This window comes from Ambystoma mexicanum (genome assembly GCF_040938575.1).
Source record: "Ambystoma mexicanum isolate Mex_15411 chromosome 12 unlocalized genomic scaffold, UKY_AmexF1_1 Mex_chr12_unloc.1, whole genome shotgun sequence".
In the NCBI taxonomy this organism is placed as follows: Eukaryota; Metazoa; Chordata; class Amphibia; order Caudata; family Ambystomatidae; genus Ambystoma; species Ambystoma mexicanum.
In genome coordinates this window covers 14,378,689-14,398,436 of record NW_027182322.1, presented here as the reverse complement: position 1 = coordinate 14,398,436, position 19,748 = coordinate 14,378,689, and the positions used below count along the sequence as shown (strand labels likewise).

The 19,748-nt window shown below is 46.2% G+C and overlaps 8 non-coding genes across 8 annotated transcripts; all 8 read left to right on the top strand.

Annotated features, from left to right (window-relative positions):
* Window positions 1-345: 345 nt before the first annotated feature.
* Window positions 346-417, top strand: TRNAA-CGC (transfer RNA alanine (anticodon CGC)). The gene has a single exon. It is a non-coding gene; the product is annotated as a tRNA-Ala (tRNA).
* Window positions 418-2,828: 2,411 nt separating this feature from the next.
* On the top strand, window positions 2,829-2,900 carry TRNAA-CGC (transfer RNA alanine (anticodon CGC)). Its single transcript has one exon. It is a non-coding gene; the product is annotated as a tRNA-Ala (tRNA).
* A 2,389-nt stretch (window positions 2,901-5,289) lies between these two features.
* Window positions 5,290-5,361, top strand: TRNAA-CGC (transfer RNA alanine (anticodon CGC)). Its single transcript has one exon. It is a non-coding gene; the product is annotated as a tRNA-Ala (tRNA).
* A 2,392-nt stretch (window positions 5,362-7,753) lies between these two features.
* TRNAA-CGC (transfer RNA alanine (anticodon CGC)) lies at window positions 7,754-7,825 on the top strand. The gene has a single exon. It is a non-coding gene; the product is annotated as a tRNA-Ala (tRNA).
* Window positions 7,826-10,216: 2,391 nt separating this feature from the next.
* On the top strand, window positions 10,217-10,288 carry TRNAA-CGC (transfer RNA alanine (anticodon CGC)). Its single transcript has one exon. It is a non-coding gene; the product is annotated as a tRNA-Ala (tRNA).
* A 2,402-nt stretch (window positions 10,289-12,690) lies between these two features.
* Window positions 12,691-12,762, top strand: TRNAA-CGC (transfer RNA alanine (anticodon CGC)). The gene has a single exon. It is a non-coding gene; the product is annotated as a tRNA-Ala (tRNA).
* A 2,400-nt stretch (window positions 12,763-15,162) lies between these two features.
* On the top strand, window positions 15,163-15,234 carry TRNAA-CGC (transfer RNA alanine (anticodon CGC)). Its single transcript has one exon. It is a non-coding gene; the product is annotated as a tRNA-Ala (tRNA).
* A 2,404-nt stretch (window positions 15,235-17,638) lies between these two features.
* TRNAA-CGC (transfer RNA alanine (anticodon CGC)) lies at window positions 17,639-17,710 on the top strand. The gene has a single exon. It is a non-coding gene; the product is annotated as a tRNA-Ala (tRNA).
* The last annotated feature ends 2,038 nt before the right edge of the window (window positions 17,711-19,748 follow it).

The following is a 19,748-nucleotide window of genomic DNA, read 5'->3' as shown; positions in this document are numbered from 1 at the left end:
TGCATACCGAGGGGATGTAGCTCAGTGGTAGAGCACTTGCTTTGCATGGATGAGGCCCTGGGTCCAATCCCTGGCATCTCCAATTGTTTCCCTTTTTTTGACTGTCATATGGTCTCTGTCCACTAGATGGCTCTTTGAGCATGGTAATCCTCTGGTGGAATACTTCCCCTGGAAGTCATCTCTTATGGAGAAGCATAATGCACACTGCTTCAGCTGACCATGTGCTTTTCCAGTCTTGCTCCCGTTTTCCCTGGTCTTTTGCTAGTGCTTCAGTTGGCAGCATATTTTGACCGGAAGAATTCTCCCAGGAAAAGATGTCTGCAGGACAGGCCCACCGCACACCGAGGGGATGTAGCTCAGTGGTAGAGCGCATGCTTCGCATGTATGAGGTCCCGGGTTCAATCCCCGGCATCTCCATTTGCATAAACATCAGTGTGATTTTGTCCCGGTTATTTTGTATTTCACACTGCAACTCGGGCCATGATTATAGGATCATCGACATTCATATCTATTTGTCTGAGAAAACGCTGGTGCCCGTATGGCAAACCTGCCTATAATATATCACTGAGGTTTGCGTCCCTGCCAGTGTCAACATCCTGTATGCCTTCACAATCACTACAAATAGAAATGCACAGAGAGAAACATCACACCACAGTTTTAACGGTGCAGAATCGTGAAAGGATTGGCATTGCCTTGCGTTTCTTTTCAGTCGATTGTTTTGGTTCCGAATGTATAGCTCCACCATTGTACCTTTGTAGCATATGATGCCTAGCTTTAAAAATAATTTGTTTTCACTGGATGTGGCCACAGATGTGCCTCTGTTGTCAACCTAAGTCGATCAGGTTCTGTAACTTGTTAGTTTTGAGCTGGAATATCCTACCAGCTCTGCTGCTGGGGCCTATCTCTGGCTTCTAAAAGCAAAAGTCTTGAACATATTGATATTTTTCATTAGTTGGTCAGGGGAATTGCATGGGGGGGGGGCAGCCTTTCTGCATGTTTCTATGGACAACCAGACACAGGTGGCTCTAAAATGAAGTCTGCCATTTGGAAACTCCAATTCGACAGTTACCGTCAGTTCTGGGAGCTGTTAGTCCCAAGCAGCCAGCCAGCATCTGGTAGATTTCACAGTTCCTTGCTGGCAGTGGGGATGTAATTCAGTGGTAGAGCACATACTTGGGAAGTATGAGGCCACAGGTTCGATCCCAGGCATTTCCATGTGATATTTTTCCTCAATTGTGGGCTTTTTATACTGTACATAGGAATTAGGATGATGTGTTCTTTTGCCATACTAAATCCTGTTCCTGAACGTCTTCTCTTTGGAGCCGATGATTGTGGACATGCACGGTGCACCATGCTTCAGTCTGATGTCTGCTTTTTTCATTGGAAGCCCGTTAGCCTGATCTCTTACCGGGATGAAACAAGGCAGACTCGTTCAGAGAGGCATTGGCTGAGAATAGTGTCTCCACCGGTCCCCCTGCTAGGCAGTGGTGTCATTCTGAGGTGCTGTGCACGCTCACCAACTATCACCCCCTCTGACCTTTCCCACCGCAGAACACCCTGAATGTATTCAGCGGGCTATGCTTCATTCTAGGGCTGCAATGGATCGCCTAGTGGCAAAACCAATGGAAGCACCATTGACCTTCCGCAGAATTCCACTGCTTGTCTGCCTAGAGAAGCGACATCTGCCCAGTGTGCTATGGACACTCTTGACGGCAGAGCTATAGAGTGGTGGGTCCACGTTGCTTTACACTAGCCAGCAAATACAGAAGGACATCCAAAGAGGTGTCAGTCTATCCAGCAACATTTGTGGGCTTTCGGCTGGAGGAATTCCTGCGCGAAATGGTGCTATCTCAATTTTGGTGTTTGAAGACATACATATATATATATATATATATATATATATATATATATATATATATATTTATTTTTTCTCCATAACTACACTTCTCAAATCTGGGGCATCTATACGAGATGGCTGTGTCACATTATGTGATGTCTCAGGCACCAACGTGATGAGATCGACCTGGCGCTTTAACTTTGTCATTGTAAGTAGTAAGATGTAATTTGGCAGTTGTCATGTTTTTTCATATGCACTACTGCAAACCCCTTTCCTTACTTAGCCCACTCCCTCCTGAAGCTTTTAGGTGTGATGAGGAAGTGTCCTCTCAGCGGGGATGTAGCTCAGTGGTAGAGCGCATGCTTTGCACGTATGAGGACCTGGGGCATTTCCACTTGTTTCTCTTTTTGACTGTCATATGATCTCTATCCACTAGATGGCCCTTTGAGCACAGTAATCCTCTGGTGGAAATCTTCCCCTGGAAGTCATCTCTTATGGAGAAGCAAAATGCACACTGCTTCAGTGTGACCATGAGGTTTTCCATTCTTGCTCCAGTTTTCCCTGCTCTTTTGCTAGTGCTTCACTCGGCAGAATGTTTTGACCAGAAGAGTTCTCCCTGAAAATTATGTCTGCGGGACAGACACACTGCATACCGAGGGGATGTAGCTCAGTGGTAGAGCACTTGCTTTGCATGGATGAGGCCCTGGGTCCAATCCCTGGCATCTCCAATTGTTTCCCTTTTTTTGACTGTCATATGGTCTCTGTCCACTAGATGGCTCTTTGAGCATGGTAATCCTCTGGTGGAATACTTCCCCTGGAAGTCATCTCTTATGGAGAAGCATAATGCACACTGCTTCAGCTGACCATGTGCTTTTCCAGTCTTGCTCCCGTTTTCCCTGGTCTTTTGCTAGTGCTTCAGTTGGCAGCATATTTTGACCGGAAGAATTCTCCCAGGAAAAGATGTCTGCAGGACAGGCCCACCGCACACCGAGGGGATGTAGCTCAGTGGTAGAGCGCATGCTTCGCATGTATGAGGTCCCGGGTTCAATCCCCGGCATCTCCATTTGCATAAACATCAGTGTGATTTTGTCCCGGTTATTTTGTATTTCACACTGCAACTCGGGCCATGATTATAGGATCATCGACATTCATATCTATTTGTCTGAGAAAACGCTGGTGCCCGTATGGCAAACCTGCCTATAATATATCACTGAGGTTTGCGTCCCTGCCAGTGTCAACATCCTGTATGCCTTCACAATCACTACAAATAGAAATGCACAGAGAGAAACATCACACCACAGTTTTAACGGTGCAGAATCGTGAAAGGATTGGCATTGCCTTGCGTTTCTTTTCAGTCGATTGTTTTGGTTCCGAATGTATAGCTCCACCATTGTACCTTTGTAGCATATGATGCCTAGCTTTAAAAATAATTTGTTTTCACTGGATGTGGCCACAGATGTGCCTCTGTTGTCAACCTAAGTCGATCAGGTTCTGTAACTTGTTAGTTTTGAGCTGGAATATCCTACCAGCTCTGCTGCTGGGGCCTATCTCTGGCTTCTAAAAGCAAAAGTCTTGAACATATTGATATTTTTCATTAGTTGGTCAGGGGAATTGCATGGGGGGGGCAGCCTTTCTGCATGTTTCTATGGACAACCAGACACAGGTGGCTCTAAAATGAAGTCTGCCATTTGGAAACTCCAATTCGACAGTTACCGTCAGTTCTGGGAGCTGTTAGTCCCAAGCAGCCAGCCAGCATCTGGTAGATTTCACAGTTCCTTGCTGGCAGTGGGGATGTAATTCAGTGGTAGAGCACATACTTGGGAAGTATGAGGCCACAGGTTCGATCCCAGGCATTTCCATGTGATATTTTTCCTCAATTGTGGGCTTTTTATACTGTACATAGGAATTAGGATGATGTGTTCTTTTGCCATACTAAATCCTGTTCCTGAACGTCTTCTCTTTGGAGCCGATGATTGTGGACATGCACGGTGCACCATGCTTCAGTCTGATGTCTGCTTTTTTCATTGGAAGCCCGTTAGCCTGATCTCTTACCGGGATGAAACAAGGCAGACTCGTTCAGAGAGGCATTGGCTGAGAATAGTGCCTCCACCGGTCCCCCTGCTAGGCAGTGGTGTCATTCTGAGGTGCTGTGCACGCTCACCAACTATCACCCCCTCTGACCTTTCCCACCGCAGAACACCCTGAATGTATTCAGCGGGCTATGCTTCATTCTAGGGCTGCAATGGATCGCCTAGTGGCAAAACCAATGGAAGCACCATTGACCTTCCGCAGAATTCCACTGCTTGTCTGCCTAGAGAAGCGACATCTGCCCAGTGTGCTATGGACACTCTTGACGGCAGAGCTATAGAGTGGTGGGTCCACGTTGCTTTACACTAGCCAGCAAATACAGAAGGACATCCAAAGAGGTGTCAGTCTATCCAGCAACATTTGTGGGCTTTCGGCTGGAGGAATTCCTGCGCGAAATGGTGCTATCTCAATTTTGGTGTTTGAAGACATACATATATATATATATATATATATATATTTATTTTTTCTCCATAACTACACTTCTCAAATCTGGGGCATCTATACGAGATGGCTGTGTCACATTATGTGATGTCTCAGGCACCAACGTGATGAGATCGACCTGGCGCTTTAACTTTGTCATTGTAAGTAGTAAGATGTAATTTGGCAGTTGTCATGTTTTTTCATATGCACTACTGCAAACCCCTTTCCTTACTTAGCCCACTCCCTCCTGAAGCTTTTAGGTGTGATGAGGAAGTGTCCTCTCAGCGGGGATGTAGCTCAGTGGTAGAGCGCATGCTTTGCACGTATGAGGACCTGGGGCATTTCCACTTGTTTCTCTTTTTGACTGTCATATGATCTCTATCCACTAGATGGCCCTTTGAGCACAGTAATCCTCTGGTGGAAATCTTCCCCTGGAAGTCATCTCTTATGGAGAAGCAAAATGCACACTGCTTCAGTGTGACCATGAGGTTTTCCATTCTTGCTCCAGTTTTCCCTGCTCTTTTGCTAGTGCTTCACTCGGCAGAATGTTTTGACCAGAAGAGTTCTCCCTGAAAATTATGTCTGCGGGACAGACACACTGCATACCGAGGGGATGTAGCTCAGTGGTAGAGCACTTGCTTTGCATGGATGAGGCCCTGGGTCCAATCCCTGGCATCTCCAATTGTTTCCCTTTTTTTGACTGTCATATGGTCTCTGTCCACTAGATGGCTCTTTGAGCATGGTAATCCTCTGGTGGAATACTTCCCCTGGAAGTCATCTCTTATGGAGAAGCATAATGCACACTGCTTCAGCTGACCATGTGCTTTTCCAGTCTTGCTCCCGTTTTCCCTGGTCTTTTGCTAGTGCTTCAGTTGGCAGCATATTTTGACCGGAAGAATTCTCCCAGGAAAAGATGTCTGCAGGACAGGCCCACCGCACACCGAGGGGATGTAGCTCAGTGGTAGAGCGCATGCTTCGCATGTATGAGGTCCCGGGTTCAATCCCCGGCATCTCCATTTGCATAAACATCAGTGTGATTTTGTCCCGGTTATTTTGTATTTCACACTGCAACTCGGGCCATGATTATAGGATCATCGACATTCATATCTATTTGTCTGAGAAAACGCTGGTGCCCGTATGGCAAACCTGCCTATAATATATCACTGAGGTTTGCGTCCCTGCCAGTGTCAACATCCTGTATGCCTTCACAATCACTACAAATAGAAATGCACAGAGAGAAACATCACACCACAGTTTTAACGGTGCAGAATCGTGAAAGGATTGGCATTGCCTTGCGTTTCTTTTCAGTCGATTGTTTTGGTTCCGAATGTATAGCTCCACCATTGTACCTTTGTAGCATATGATGCCTAGCTTTAAAAATAATTTGTTTTCACTGGATGTGGCCACAGATGTGCCTCTGTTGTCAACCTAAGTCGATCAGGTTCTGTAACTTGTTAGTTTTGAGCTGGAATATCCTACCAGCTCTGCTGCTGGGGCCTATCTCTGGCTTCTAAAAGCAAAAGTCTTGAACATATTGATATTTTTCATTAGTTGGTCAGGGGAATTGCATGGGGGGGGGGGCAGCCTTTCTGCATGTTTCTATGGACAACCAGACACAGGTGGCTCTAAAATGAAGTCTGCCATTTGGAAACTCCAATTCGACAGTTACCGTCAGTTCTGGGAGCTGTTAGTCCCAAGCAGCCAGCCAGCATCTGGTAGATTTCACAGTTCCTTGCTGGCAGTGGGGATGTAATTCAGTGGTAGAGCACATACTTGGGAAGTATGAGGCCACAGGTTCGATCCCAGGCATTTCCATGTGATATTTTTCCTCAATTGTGGGCTTTTTATACTGTACATAGGAATTAGGATGATGTGTTCTTTTGCCATACTAAATCCTGTTCCTGAACGTCTTCTCTTTGGAGCCGATGATTGTGGACATGCACGGTGCACCATGCTTCAGTCTGATGTCTGCTTTTTTCATTGGAAGCCCGTTAGCCTGATCTCTTACCGGGATGAAACAAGGCAGACTCGTTCAGAGAGGCATTGGCTGAGAATAGTGCCTCCACCGGTCCCCCTGCTAGGCAGTGGTGTCATTCTGAGGTGCTGTGCACGCTCACCAACTATCACCCCCTCTGACCTTTCCCACCGCAGAACACCCTGAATGTATTCAGCGGGCTATGCTTCATTCTAGGGCTGCAATGGATCGCCTAGTGGCAAAACCAATGGAAGCACCATTGACCTTCCGCAGAATTCCACTGCTTGTCTGCCTAGAGAAGCGACATCTGCCCAGTGTGCTATGGACACTCTTGACGGCAGAGCTATAGAGTGGTGGGTCCACGTTGCTTTACACTAGCCAGCAAATACAGAAGGACATCCAAAGAGGTGTCAGTCTATCCAGCAACATTTGTGGGCTTTCGGCTGGAGGAATTCCTGCGCGAAATGGTGCTATCTCAATTTTGGTGTTTGAAGACATACATATATATATATATATATATATATATTTATTTTTTCTCCATAACTACACTTCTCAAATCTGGGGCATCTATACGAGATGGCTGTGTCACATTATGTGATGTCTCAGGCACCAACGTGATGAGATCGACCTGGCGCTTTAACTTTGTCATTGTAAGTAGTAAGATGTAATTTGGCAGTTGTCATGTTTTTTCATATGCACTACTGCAAACCCCTTTCCTTACTTAGCCCACTCCCTCCTGAAGCTTTTAGGTGTGATGAGGAAGTGTCCTCTCAGCGGGGATGTAGCTCAGTGGTAGAGCGCATGCTTTGCACGTATGAGGACCTGGGGCATTTCCACTTGTTTCTCTTTTTGACTGTCATATGATCTCTATCCACTAGATGGCCCTTTGAGCACAGTAATCCTCTGGTGGAAATCTTCCCCTGGAAGTCATCTCTTATGGAGAAGCAAAATGCACACTGCTTCAGTGTGACCATGAGGTTTTCCATTCTTGCTCCAGTTTTCCCTGCTCTTTTGCTAGTGCTTCACTCGGCAGAATGTTTTGACCAGAAGAGTTCTCCCTGAAAATTATGTCTGCGGGACAGACACACTGCATACCGAGGGGATGTAGCTCAGTGGTAGAGCACTTGCTTTGCATGGATGAGGCCCTGGGTCCAATCCCTGGCATCTCCAATTGTTTCCCTTTTTTTGACTGTCATATGGTCTCTGTCCACTAGATGGCTCTTTGAGCATGGTAATCCTCTGGTGGAATACTTCCCCTGGAAGTCATCTCTTATGGAGAAGCATAATGCACACTGCTTCAGCTGACCATGTGCTTTTCCAGTCTTGCTCCCGTTTTCCCTGGTCTTTTGCTAGTGCTTCAGTTGGCAGCATATTTTGACCGGAAGAATTCTCCCAGGAAAAGATGTCTGCAGGACAGGCCCACCGCACACCGAGGGGATGTAGCTCAGTGGTAGAGCGCATGCTTCGCATGTATGAGGTCCCGGGTTCAATCCCCGGCATCTCCATTTGCATAAACATCAGTGTGATTTTGTCCCGGTTATTTTGTATTTCACACTGCAACTCGGGCCATGATTATAGGATCATCGACATTCATATCTATTTGTCTGAGAAAACGCTGGTGCCCGTATGGCAAACCTGCCTATAATATATCACTGAGGTTTGCGTCCCTGCCAGTGTCAACATCCTGTATGCCTTCACAATCACTACAAATAGAAATGCACAGAGAGAAACATCACACCACAGTTTTAACGGTGCAGAATCGTGAAAGGATTGGCATTGCCTTGCGTTTCTTTTCAGTCGATTGTTTTGGTTCCGAATGTATAGCTCCACCATTGTACCTTTGTAGCATATGATGCCTAGCTTTAAAAATAATTTGTTTTCACTGGATGTGGCCACAGATGTGCCTCTGTTGTCAACCTAAGTCGATCAGGTTCTGTAACTTGTTAGTTTTGAGCTGGAATATCCTACCAGCTATGCTGCTGGGGCCTATCTCTGGCTTCTAAAAGCAAAAGTCTTGAACATATTGATATTTTTCATTAGTTGGTCAGGGGAATTGCATGGGGGGGGGGCAGCCTTTCTGCATGTTTCTATGGACAACCAGACACAGGTGGCTCTAAAATGAAGTCTGCCATTTGGAAACTCCAATTCGACAGTTACCGTCAGTTCTGGGAGCTGTTAGTCCCAAGCAGCCAGCCAGCATCTGGTAGATTTCACAGTTCCTTGCTGGCAGTGGGGATGTAATTCAGTGGTAGAGCACATACTTGGGAAGTATGAGGCCACAGGTTCGATCCCAGGCATTTCCATGTGATATTTTTCCTCAATTGTGGGCTTTTTATACTGTACATAGGAATTAGGATGATGTGTTCTTTTGCCATACTAAATCCTGTTCCTGAACGTCTTCTCTTTGGAGCCGATGATTGTGGACATGCACGGTGCACCATGCTTCAGTCTGATGTCTGCTTTTTTCATTGGAAGCCCGTTAGCCTGATCTCTTACCGGGATGAAACAAGGCAGACTCGTTCAGAGAGGCATTGGCTGAGAATAGTGCCTCCACCGGTCCCCCTGCTAGGCAGTGGTGTCATTCTGAGGTGCTGTGCACGCTCACCAACTATCACCCCCTCTGACCTTTCCCACCGCAGAACACCCTGAATGTATTCAGCGGGCTATGCTTCATTCTAGGGCTGCAATGGATCGCCTAGTGGCAAAACCAATGGAAGCACCATTGACCTTCCGCAGAATTCCACTGCTTGTCTGCCTAGAGAAGCGACATCTGCCCAGTGTGCTATGGACACTCTTGACGGCAGAGCTATAGAGTGGTGGGTCCACGTTGCTTTACACTAGCCAGCAAATACAGAAGGACATCCAAAGAGGTGTCAGTCTATCCAGCAACATTTGTGGGCTTTCGGCTGGAGGAATTCCTGCGCGAAATGGTGCTATCTCAATTTTGGTGTTTGAAGACATACATATATATATATATATATATATATATTTATTTTTTCTCCATAACTACACTTCTCAAATCTGGGGCATCTATACGAGATGGCTGTGTCACATTATGTGATGTCTCAGGCACCAACGTGATGAGATCGACCTGGCGCTTTAACTTTGTCATTGTAAGTAGTAAGATGTAATTTGGCAGTTGTCATGTTTTTTCATATGCACTACTGCAAACCCCTTTCCTTACTTAGCCCACTCCCTCCTGAAGCTTTTAGGTGTGATGAGGAAGTGTCCTCTCAGCGGGGATGTAGCTCAGTGGTAGAGCGCATGCTTTGCACGTATGAGGACCTGGGGCATTTCCACTTGTTTCTCTTTTTGACTGTCATATGATCTCTATCCACTAGATGGCCCTTTGAGCACAGTAATCCTCTGGTGGAAATCTTCCCCTGGAAGTCATCTCTTATGGAGAAGCAAAATGCACACTGCTTCAGTGTGACCATGAGGTTTTCCATTCTTGCTCCAGTTTTCCCTGCTCTTTTGCTAGTGCTTCACTCGGCAGAATGTTTTGACCAGAAGAGTTCTCCCTGAAAATTATGTCTGCGGGACAGACACACTGCATACCGAGGGGATGTAGCTCAGTGGTAGAGCACTTGCTTTGCATGGATGAGGCCCTGGGTCCAATCCCTGGCATCTCCAATTGTTTCCCTTTTTTTGACTGTCATATGGTCTCTGTCCACTAGATGGCTCTTTGAGCATGGTAATCCTCTGGTGGAATACTTCCCCTGGAAGTCATCTCTTATGGAGAAGCATAATGCACACTGCTTCAGCTGACCATGTGCTTTTCCAGTCTTGCTCCCGTTTTCCCTGGTCTTTTGCTAGTGCTTCAGTTGGCAGCATATTTTGACCGGAAGAATTCTCCCAGGAAAAGATGTCTGCAGGACAGGCCCACCGCACACCGAGGGGATGTAGCTCAGTGGTAGAGCGCATGCTTCGCATGTATGAGGTCCCGGGTTCAATCCCCGGCATCTCCATTTGCATAAACATCAGTGTGATTTTGTCCCGGTTATTTTGTATTTCACACTGCAACTCGGGCCATGATTATAGGATCATCGACATTCATATCTATTTGTCTGAGAAAACGCTGGTGCCCGTATGGCAAACCTGCCTATAATATATCACTGAGGTTTGCGTCCCTGCCAGTGTCAACATCCTGTATGCCTTCACAATCACTACAAATAGAAATGCACAGAGAGAAACATCACACCACAGTTTTAACGGTGCAGAATCGTGAAAGGATTGGCATTGCCTTGCGTTTCTTTTCAGTCGATTGTTTTGGTTCCGAATGTATAGCTCCACCATTGTACCTTTGTAGCATATGATGCCTAGCTTTAAAAATAATTTGTTTTCACTGGATGTGGCCACAGATGTGCCTCTGTTGTCAACCTAAGTCGATCAGGTTCTGTAACTTGTTAGTTTTGAGCTGGAATATCCTACCAGCTCTGCTGCTGGGGCCTATCTCTGGCTTCTAAAAGCAAAAGTCTTGAACATATTGATATTTTTCATTAGTTGGTCAGGGGAATTGCATGGGGGGGGCAGCCTTTCTGCATGTTTCTATGGACAACCAGACACAGGTGGCTCTAAAATGAAGTCTGCCATTTGGAAACTCCAATTCGACAGTTACCGTCAGTTCTGGGAGCTGTTAGTCCCAAGCAGCCAGCCAGCATCTGGTAGATTTCACAGTTCCTTGCTGGCAGTGGGGATGTAATTCAGTGGTAGAGCACATACTTGGGAAGTATGAGGCCACAGGTTCGATCCCAGGCATTTCCATGTGATATTTTTCCTCAATTGTGGGCTTTTTATACTGTACATAGGAATTAGGATGATGTGTTCTTTTGCCATACTAAATCCTGTTCCTGAACGTCTTCTCTTTGGAGCCGATGATTGTGGACATGCACGGTGCACCATGCTTCAGTCTGATGTCTGCTTTTTTCATTGGAAGCCCGTTAGCCTGATCTCTTACCGGGATGAAACAAGGCAGACTCGTTCAGAGAGGCATTGGCTGAGAATAGTGCCTCCACCGGTCCCCCTGCTAGGCAGTGGTGTCATTCTGAGGTGCTGTGCACGCTCACCAACTATCACCCCCTCTGACCTTTCCCACCGCAGAACACCCTGAATGTATTCAGCGGGCTATGCTTCATTCTAGGGCTGCAATGGATCGCCTAGTGGCAAAACCAATGGAAGCACCATTGACCTTCCGCAGAATTCCACTGCTTGTCTGCCTAGAGAAGCGACATCTGCCCAGTGTGCTATGGACACTCTTGACGGCAGAGCTATAGAGTGGTGGGTCCACGTTGCTTTACACTAGCCAGCAAATACAGAAGGACATCCAAAGAGGTGTCAGTCTATCCAGCAACATTTGTGGGCTTTCGGCTGGAGGAATTCCTGCGCGAAATGGTGCTATCTCAATTTTGGTGTTTGAAGACATACATATATATATATATATATATATATATATATATATATATATTATTTTTTCTCCATAACTACACTTCTCAAATCTGGGGCATCTATACGAGATGGCTGTGTCACATTATGTGATGTCTCAGGCACCAACGTGATGAGATCGACCTGGCGCTTTAACTTTGTCATTGTAAGTAGTAAGATGTAATTTGGCAGTTGTCATGTTTTTTCATATGCACTACTGCAAACCCCTTTCCTTACTTAGCCCACTCCCTCCTGAAGCTTTTAGGTGTGATGAGGAAGTGTCCTCTCAGCGGGGATGTAGCTCAGTGGTAGAGCGCATGCTTTGCACGTATGAGGACCTGGGGCATTTCCACTTGTTTCTCTTTTTGACTGTCATATGATCTCTATCCACTAGATGGCCCTTTGAGCACAGTAATCCTCTGGTGGAAATCTTCCCCTGGAAGTCATCTCTTATGGAGAAGCAAAATGCACACTGCTTCAGTGTGACCATGAGGTTTTCCATTCTTGCTCCAGTTTTCCCTGCTCTTTTGCTAGTGCTTCACTCGGCAGAATGTTTTGACCAGAAGAGTTCTCCCTGAAAATTATGTCTGCGGGACAGACACACTGCATACCGAGGGGATGTAGCTCAGTGGTAGAGCACTTGCTTTGCATGGATGAGGCCCTGGGTCCAATCCCTGGCATCTCCAATTGTTTCCCTTTTTTTGACTGTCATATGGTCTCTGTCCACTAGATGGCTCTTTGAGCATGGTAATCCTCTGGTGGAATACTTCCCCTGGAAGTCATCTCTTATGGAGAAGCATAATGCACACTGCTTCAGCTGACCATGTGCTTTTCCAGTCTTGCTCCCGTTTTCCCTGGTCTTTTGCTAGTGCTTCAGTTGGCAGCATATTTTGACCGGAAGAATTCTCCCAGGAAAAGATGTCTGCAGGACAGGCCCACCGCACACCGAGGGGATGTAGCTCAGTGGTAGAGCGCATGCTTCGCATGTATGAGGTCCCGGGTTCAATCCCCGGCATCTCCATTTGCATAAACATCAGTGTGATTTTGTCCCGGTTATTTTGTATTTCACACTGCAACTCGGGCCATGATTATAGGATCATCGACATTCATATCTATTTGTCTGAGAAAACGCTGGTGCCCGTATGGCAAACCTGCCTATAATATATCACTGAGGTTTGCGTCCCTGCCAGTGTCAACATCCTGTATGCCTTCACAATCACTACAAATAGAAATGCACAGAGAGAAACATCACACCACAGTTTTAACGGTGCAGAATCGTGAAAGGATTGGCATTGCCTTGCGTTTCTTTTCAGTCGATTGTTTTGGTTCCGAATGTATAGCTCCACCATTGTACCTTTGTAGCATATGATGCCTAGCTTTAAAAATAATTTGTTTTCACTGGATGTGGCCACAGATGTGCCTCTGTTGTCAACCTAAGTCGATCAGGTTCTGTAACTTGTTAGTTTTGAGCTGGAATATCCTACCAGCTCTGCTGCTGGGGCCTATCTCTGGCTTCTAAAAGCAAAAGTCTTGAACATATTGATATTTTTCATTAGTTGGTCAGGGGAATTGCATGGGGGGGGGCAGCCTTTCTGCATGTTTCTATGGACAACCAGACACAGGTGGCTCTAAAATGAAGTCTGCCATTTGGAAACTCCAATTCGACAGTTACCGTCAGTTCTGGGAGCTGTTAGTCCCAAGCAGCCAGCCAGCATCTGGTAGATTTCACAGTTCCTTGCTGGCAGTGGGGATGTAATTCAGTGGTAGAGCACATACTTGGGAAGTATGAGGCCACAAGTTCGATCCCAGGCATTTCCATGTGATATTTTTCCTCAATTGTGGGCTTTTTATACTGTACATAGGAATTAGGATGATGTGTTCTTTTGCCATACTAAATCCTGTTCCTGAACGTCTTCTCTTTGGAGCCGATGATTGTGGACATGCACGGTGCACCATGCTTCAGTCTGATGTCTGCTTTTTTCATTGGAAGCCCGTTAGCCTGATCTCTTACCGGGATGAAACAAGGCAGACTCGTTCAGAGAGGCATTGGCTGAGAATAGTGTCTCCACCGGTCCCCCTGCTAGGCAGTGGTGTCATTCTGAGGTGCTGTGCACGCTCACCAACTATCACCCCCTCTGACCTTTCCCACCGCAGAACACCCTGAATGTATTCAGCGGGCTATGCTTCATTCTAGGGCTGCAATGGATCGCCTAGTGGCAAAACCAATGGAAGCACCATTGACCTTCCGCAGAATTCCACTGCTTGTCTGCCTAGAGAAGCGACATCTGCCCAGTGTGCTATGGACACTCTTGACGGCAGAGCTATAGAGTGGTGGGTCCACGTTGCTTTACACTAGCCAGCAAATACAGAAGGACATCCAAAGAGGTGTCAGTCTATCCAGCAACATTTGTGGGCTTTCGGCTGGAGGAATTCCTGCGCGAAATGGTGCTATCTCAATTTTGGTGTTTGAAGACATACATATATATATATATATATATATATATATATATATATTTATTTTTTCTCCATAACTACACTTCTCAAATCTGGGGCATCTATACGAGATGGCTGTGTCACATTATGTGATGTCTCAGGCACCAACGTGATGAGATCGACCTGGCGCTTTAACTTTGTCATTGTAAGTAGTAAGATGTAATTTGGCAGTTGTCATGTTTTTTCATATGCACTACTGCAAACCCCTTTCCTTACTTAGCCCACTCCCTCCTGAAGCTTTTAGGTGTGATGAGGAAGTGTCCTCTCAGCGGGGATGTAGCTCAGTGGTAGAGCGCATGCTTTGCACGTATGAGGACCTGGGGCATTTCCACTTGTTTCTCTTTTTGACTGTCATATGATCTCTATCCACTAGATGGCCCTTTGAGCACAGTAATCCTCTGGTGGAAATCTTCCCCTGGAAGTCATCTCTTATGGAGAAGCAAAATGCACACTGCTTCAGTGTGACCATGAGGTTTTCCATTCTTGCTCCAGTTTTCCCTGCTCTTTTGCTAGTGCTTCACTCGGCAGAATGTTTTGACCAGAAGAGTTCTCCCTGAAAATTATGTCTGCGGGACAGACACACTGCATACCGAGGGGATGTAGCTCAGTGGTAGAGCACTTGCTTTGCATGGATGAGGCCCTGGGTCCAATCCCTGGCATCTCCAATTGTTTCCCTTTTTTTGACTGTCATATGGTCTCTGTCCACTAGATGGCTCTTTGAGCATGGTAATCCTCTGGTGGAATACTTCCCCTGGAAGTCATCTCTTATGGAGAAGCATAATGCACACTGCTTCAGCTGACCATGTGCTTTTCCAGTCTTGCTCCCGTTTTCCCTGGTCTTTTGCTAGTGCTTCAGTTGGCAGCATATTTTGACCGGAAGAATTCTCCCAGGAAAAGATGTCTGCAGGACAGGCCCACCGCACACCGAGGGGATGTAGCTCAGTGGTAGAGCGCATGCTTCGCATGTATGAGGTCCCGGGTTCAATCCCCGGCATCCCCATTTGCATAAACATCAGTGTGATTTTGTACCGGTTATTTTGTATTTCACACTGCAACTCGGGCCATGATTATAGGATCATCGACATTCATATCTATTTGTCTGAGAAAACGCTGGTGCCCGTATGGCAAACCTGCCTATAATATATCACTGAGGTTTGCGTCCCTGCCAGTGTCAACATCCTGTATGCCTTCACAATCACTACAAATAGAAATGCACAGAGAGAAACATCACACCACAGTTTTAACGGTGCAGAATCGTGAAAGGATTGGCATTGCCTTGCGTTTCTTTTCAGTCGATTGTTTTGGTTCCGAATGTATAGCTCCACCATTGTACCTTTGTAGCATATGATGCCTAGCTTTAAAAATAATTTGTTTTCACTGGATGTGGCCACAGATGTGCCTCTGTTGTCAACCTAAGTCGATCAGGTTCTGTAACTTGTTAGTTTTGAGCTGGAATATCCTACCAGCTATGCTGCTGGGGCCTATCTCTGGCTTCTAAAAGCAAAAGTCTTGAACATATTGATATTTTTCATTAGTTGGTCAGGGGAATTGCATGGGGGGGGGGGCAGCCTTTCTGCATGTTTCTATGGACAACCAGACACAGGTGGCTCTAAAATGAAGTCTGCCATTTGGAAACTCCAATTCGACAGTTACCGTCAGTTCTGGGAGCTGTTAGTCCCAAGCAGCCAGCCAGCATCTGGTAGATTTCACAGTTCCTTGCTGGCAGTGGGGATGTAATTCAGTGGTAGAGCACATACTTGGGAAGTATGAGGCCACAGGTTCGATCCCAGGCATTTCCATGTGATATTTTTCCTCAATTGTGGGCTTTTTATACTGTACATAGGAATTAGGATGATGTGTTCTTTTGCCATACTAAATCCTGTTCCTGAACGTCTTCTCTTTGGAGCCGATGATTGTGGACATGCACGGTGCACCATGCTTCAGTCTGATGTCTGCTTTTTTCATTGGAAGCCCGTTAGCCTGATCTCTTACCGGGATGAAACAAGGCAGACTCGTTCAGAGAGGCATTGGCTGAGAATAGTGCCTCCACCGGTCCCCCTGCTAGGCAGTGGTGTCATTCTGAGGTGCTGTGCACGCTCACCAACTATCACCCCCTCTGACCTTTCCCACCGCAGAACACCCTGAATGTATTCAGCGGGCTATGCTTCATTCTAGGGCTGCAATGGATCGCCTAGTGGCAAAACCAATGGAAGCACCATTGACCTTCCGCAGAATTCCACTGCTTGTCTGCCTAGAGAAGCGACATCTGCCCAGTGTGCTATGGACACTCTTGACGGCAGAGCTATAGAGTGGTGGGTCCACGTTGCTTTACACTAGCCAGCAAATACAGAAGGACATCCAAAGAGGTGTCAGTCTATCCAGCAACATTTGTGGGCTTTCGGCTGGAGGAATTCCTGCGCGAAATGGTGCTATCTCAATTTTGGTGTTTGAAGACATACATATATATATATATATATATATATATATATATATATATTTATTTTTTCTCCATAACTACACTTCTCAAATCTGGGGCATCTATACGAGATGGCTGTGTCACATTATGTGATGTCTCAGGCACCAACGTGATGAGATCGACCTGGCGCTTTAACTTTGTCATTGTAAGTAGTAAGATGTAATTTGGCAGTTGTCATGTTTTTTCATATGCACTACTGCAAACCCCTTTCCTTACTTAGCCCACTCCCTCCTGAAGCTTTTAGGTGTGATGAGGAAGTGTCCTCTCAGCGGGGATGTAGCTCAGTGGTAGAGCGCATGCTTTGCACGTATGAGGACCTGGGGCATTTCCACTTGTTTCTCTTTTTGACTGTCATATGATCTCTATCCACTAGATGGCCCTTTGAGCACAGTAATCCTCTGGTGGAAATCTTCCCCTGGAAGTCATCTCTTATGGAGAAGCAAAATGCACACTGCTTCAGTGTGACCATGAGGTTTTCCATTCTTGCTCCAGTTTTCCCTGCTCTTTTGCTAGTGCTTCACTCGGCAGAATGTTTTGACCAGAAGAGTTCTCCCTGAAAATTATGTCTGCGGGACAGACACACTGCATACCGAGGGGATGTAGCTCAGTGGTAGAGCACTTGCTTTGCATGGATGAGGCCCTGGGTCCAATCCCTGGCATCTCCAATTGTTTCCCTTTTTTTGACTGTCATATGGTCTCTGTCCACTAGATGGCTCTTTGAGCATGGTAATCCTCTGGTGGAATACTTCCCCTGGAAGTCATCTCTTATGGAGAAGCATAATGCACACTGCTTCAGCTGACCATGTGCTTTTCCAGTCTTGCTCCCGTTTTCCCTGGTCTTTTGCTAGTGCTTCAGTTGGCAGCATATTTTGACCGGAAGAATTCTCCCAGGAAAAGATGTCTGCAGGACAGGCCCACCGCACACCGAGGGGATGTAGCTCAGTGGTAGAGCGCATGCTTCGCATGTATGAGGTCCCGGGTTCAATCCCCGGCGTCTCCATTTGCATAAACATCAGTGTGATTTTGTCCCGGTTATTTTGTATTTCACACTGCAACTCGGGCCATGATTATAGGATCATCGACATTCATATCTATTTGTCTGAGAAAACGCTGGTGCCCGTATGGCAAACCTGCCTATAATATATCACTGAGGTTTGCGTCCCTGCCAGTGTCAACATCCTGTATGCCTTCACAATCACTACAAATAGAAACGCACAGAGAGAAACATCACACCACAGTTTTAACGGTGCAGAATCGTGAAAGGATTGGCATTGCCTTGCGTTTCTTTTCAGTCGATTGTTTTGGTTCCGAATGTATAGCTCCACCATTGTACCTTTGTAGCATATGATGCCTAGCTTTAAAAATAATTTGTTTTCACTGGATGTGGCCACAGATGTGCCTCTGTTGTCAACCTAAGTCGATCAGGTTCTGTAACTTGTTAGTTTTGAGCTGGAATATCCTACCAGCTCTGCTGCTGGGGCCTATCTCTGGCTTCTAAAAGCAAAAGTCTTGAACATATTGATATTTTTCATTAGTTGGTCAGGGGAATTGCATGGGGGGGGGGCAGCCTTTCTGCATGTTTCTATGGACAACCAGACACAGGTGGCTCTAAAATGAAGTCTGCCATTTGGAAACTCCAATTCGACAGTTACCGTCAGTTCTGGGAGCTGTTAGTCCCAAGCAGCCAGCCAGCATCTGGTAGATTTCACAGTTCCTTGCTGGCAGTGGGGATGTAATTCAGTGGTAGAGCACATACTTGGGAAGTATGAGGCCACAGGTTCGATCCCAGGCATTTCCATGTGATATTTTTCCTCAATTGTGGGCTTTTTATACTGTACATAGGAATTAGGATGATGTGTTCTTTTGCCATACTAAATCCTGTTCCTGAACGTCTTCTCTTTGGAGCCGATGATTGTGGACATGCACGGTGCACCATGCTTCAGTCTGATGTCTGCTTTTTTCATTGGAAGCCCGTTAGCCTGATCTCTTACCGGGATGAAACAAGGCAGACTCGTTCAGAGAGGCATTGGCTGAGAATAGTGCCTCCACCGGTCCCCCTGCTAGGCAGTGGTGTCATTCTGAGGTGCTGTGCACGCTCACCAACTATCACCCCCTCTGACCTTTCCCACCGCAGAACACCCTGAATGTATTCAGCGGGCTATGCTTCATTCTAGGGCTGCAATGGATCGCCTAGTGGCAAAACCAATGGAAGCACCATTGACCTTCCGCAGAATTCCACTGCTTGTCTGCCTAGAGAAGCGACATCTGCCCAGTGTGCTATGGACACTCTTGACGGCAGAGCTATAGAGTGGTGGGTCCACGTTGCTTTACACTAGCCAGCAAATACAGAAGGACATCCAAAGAGGTGTCAGTCTATCCAGCAACATTTGTGGGCTTTCGGCTGGAGGAATTCCTGCGCGAAATGGTGCTATCTCAATTTTGGTGTTTGAAGACATACATATATATATATATATATATATATATATATATATATATATATATATTTATTTTTTCTCCATAACTACACTTCTCAAATCTGGGGCATCTATACGAGATGGCTGTGTCACATTATGTGATGTCTCAGGCACCAACGTGATGAGATCGACCTGGCGCTTTAACTTTGTCATTGTAAGTAGTAAGATGTAATTTGGCAGTTGTCATGTTTTTTCATATGCACTACTGCAAACCCCTTTCCTTACTTAGCCCACTCCCTCCTGAAGCTTTTAGGTGTGATGAGGAAGTGTCCTCTCAGCGGGGATGTAGCTCAGTGGTAGAGCGCATGCTTTGCACGTATGAGGACCTGGGGCATTTCCACTTGTTTCTCTTTTTGACTGTCATATGATCTCTATCCACTAGATGGCCCTTTGAGCACAGTAATCCTCTGGTGGAAATCTTCCCCTGGAAGTCATCTCTTATGGAGAAGCAAAATGCACACTGCTTCAGTGTGACCATGAGGTTTTCCATTCTTGCTCCAGTTTTCCCTGCTCTTTTGCTAGTGCTTCACTCGGCAGAATGTTTTGACCAGAAGAGTTCTCCCT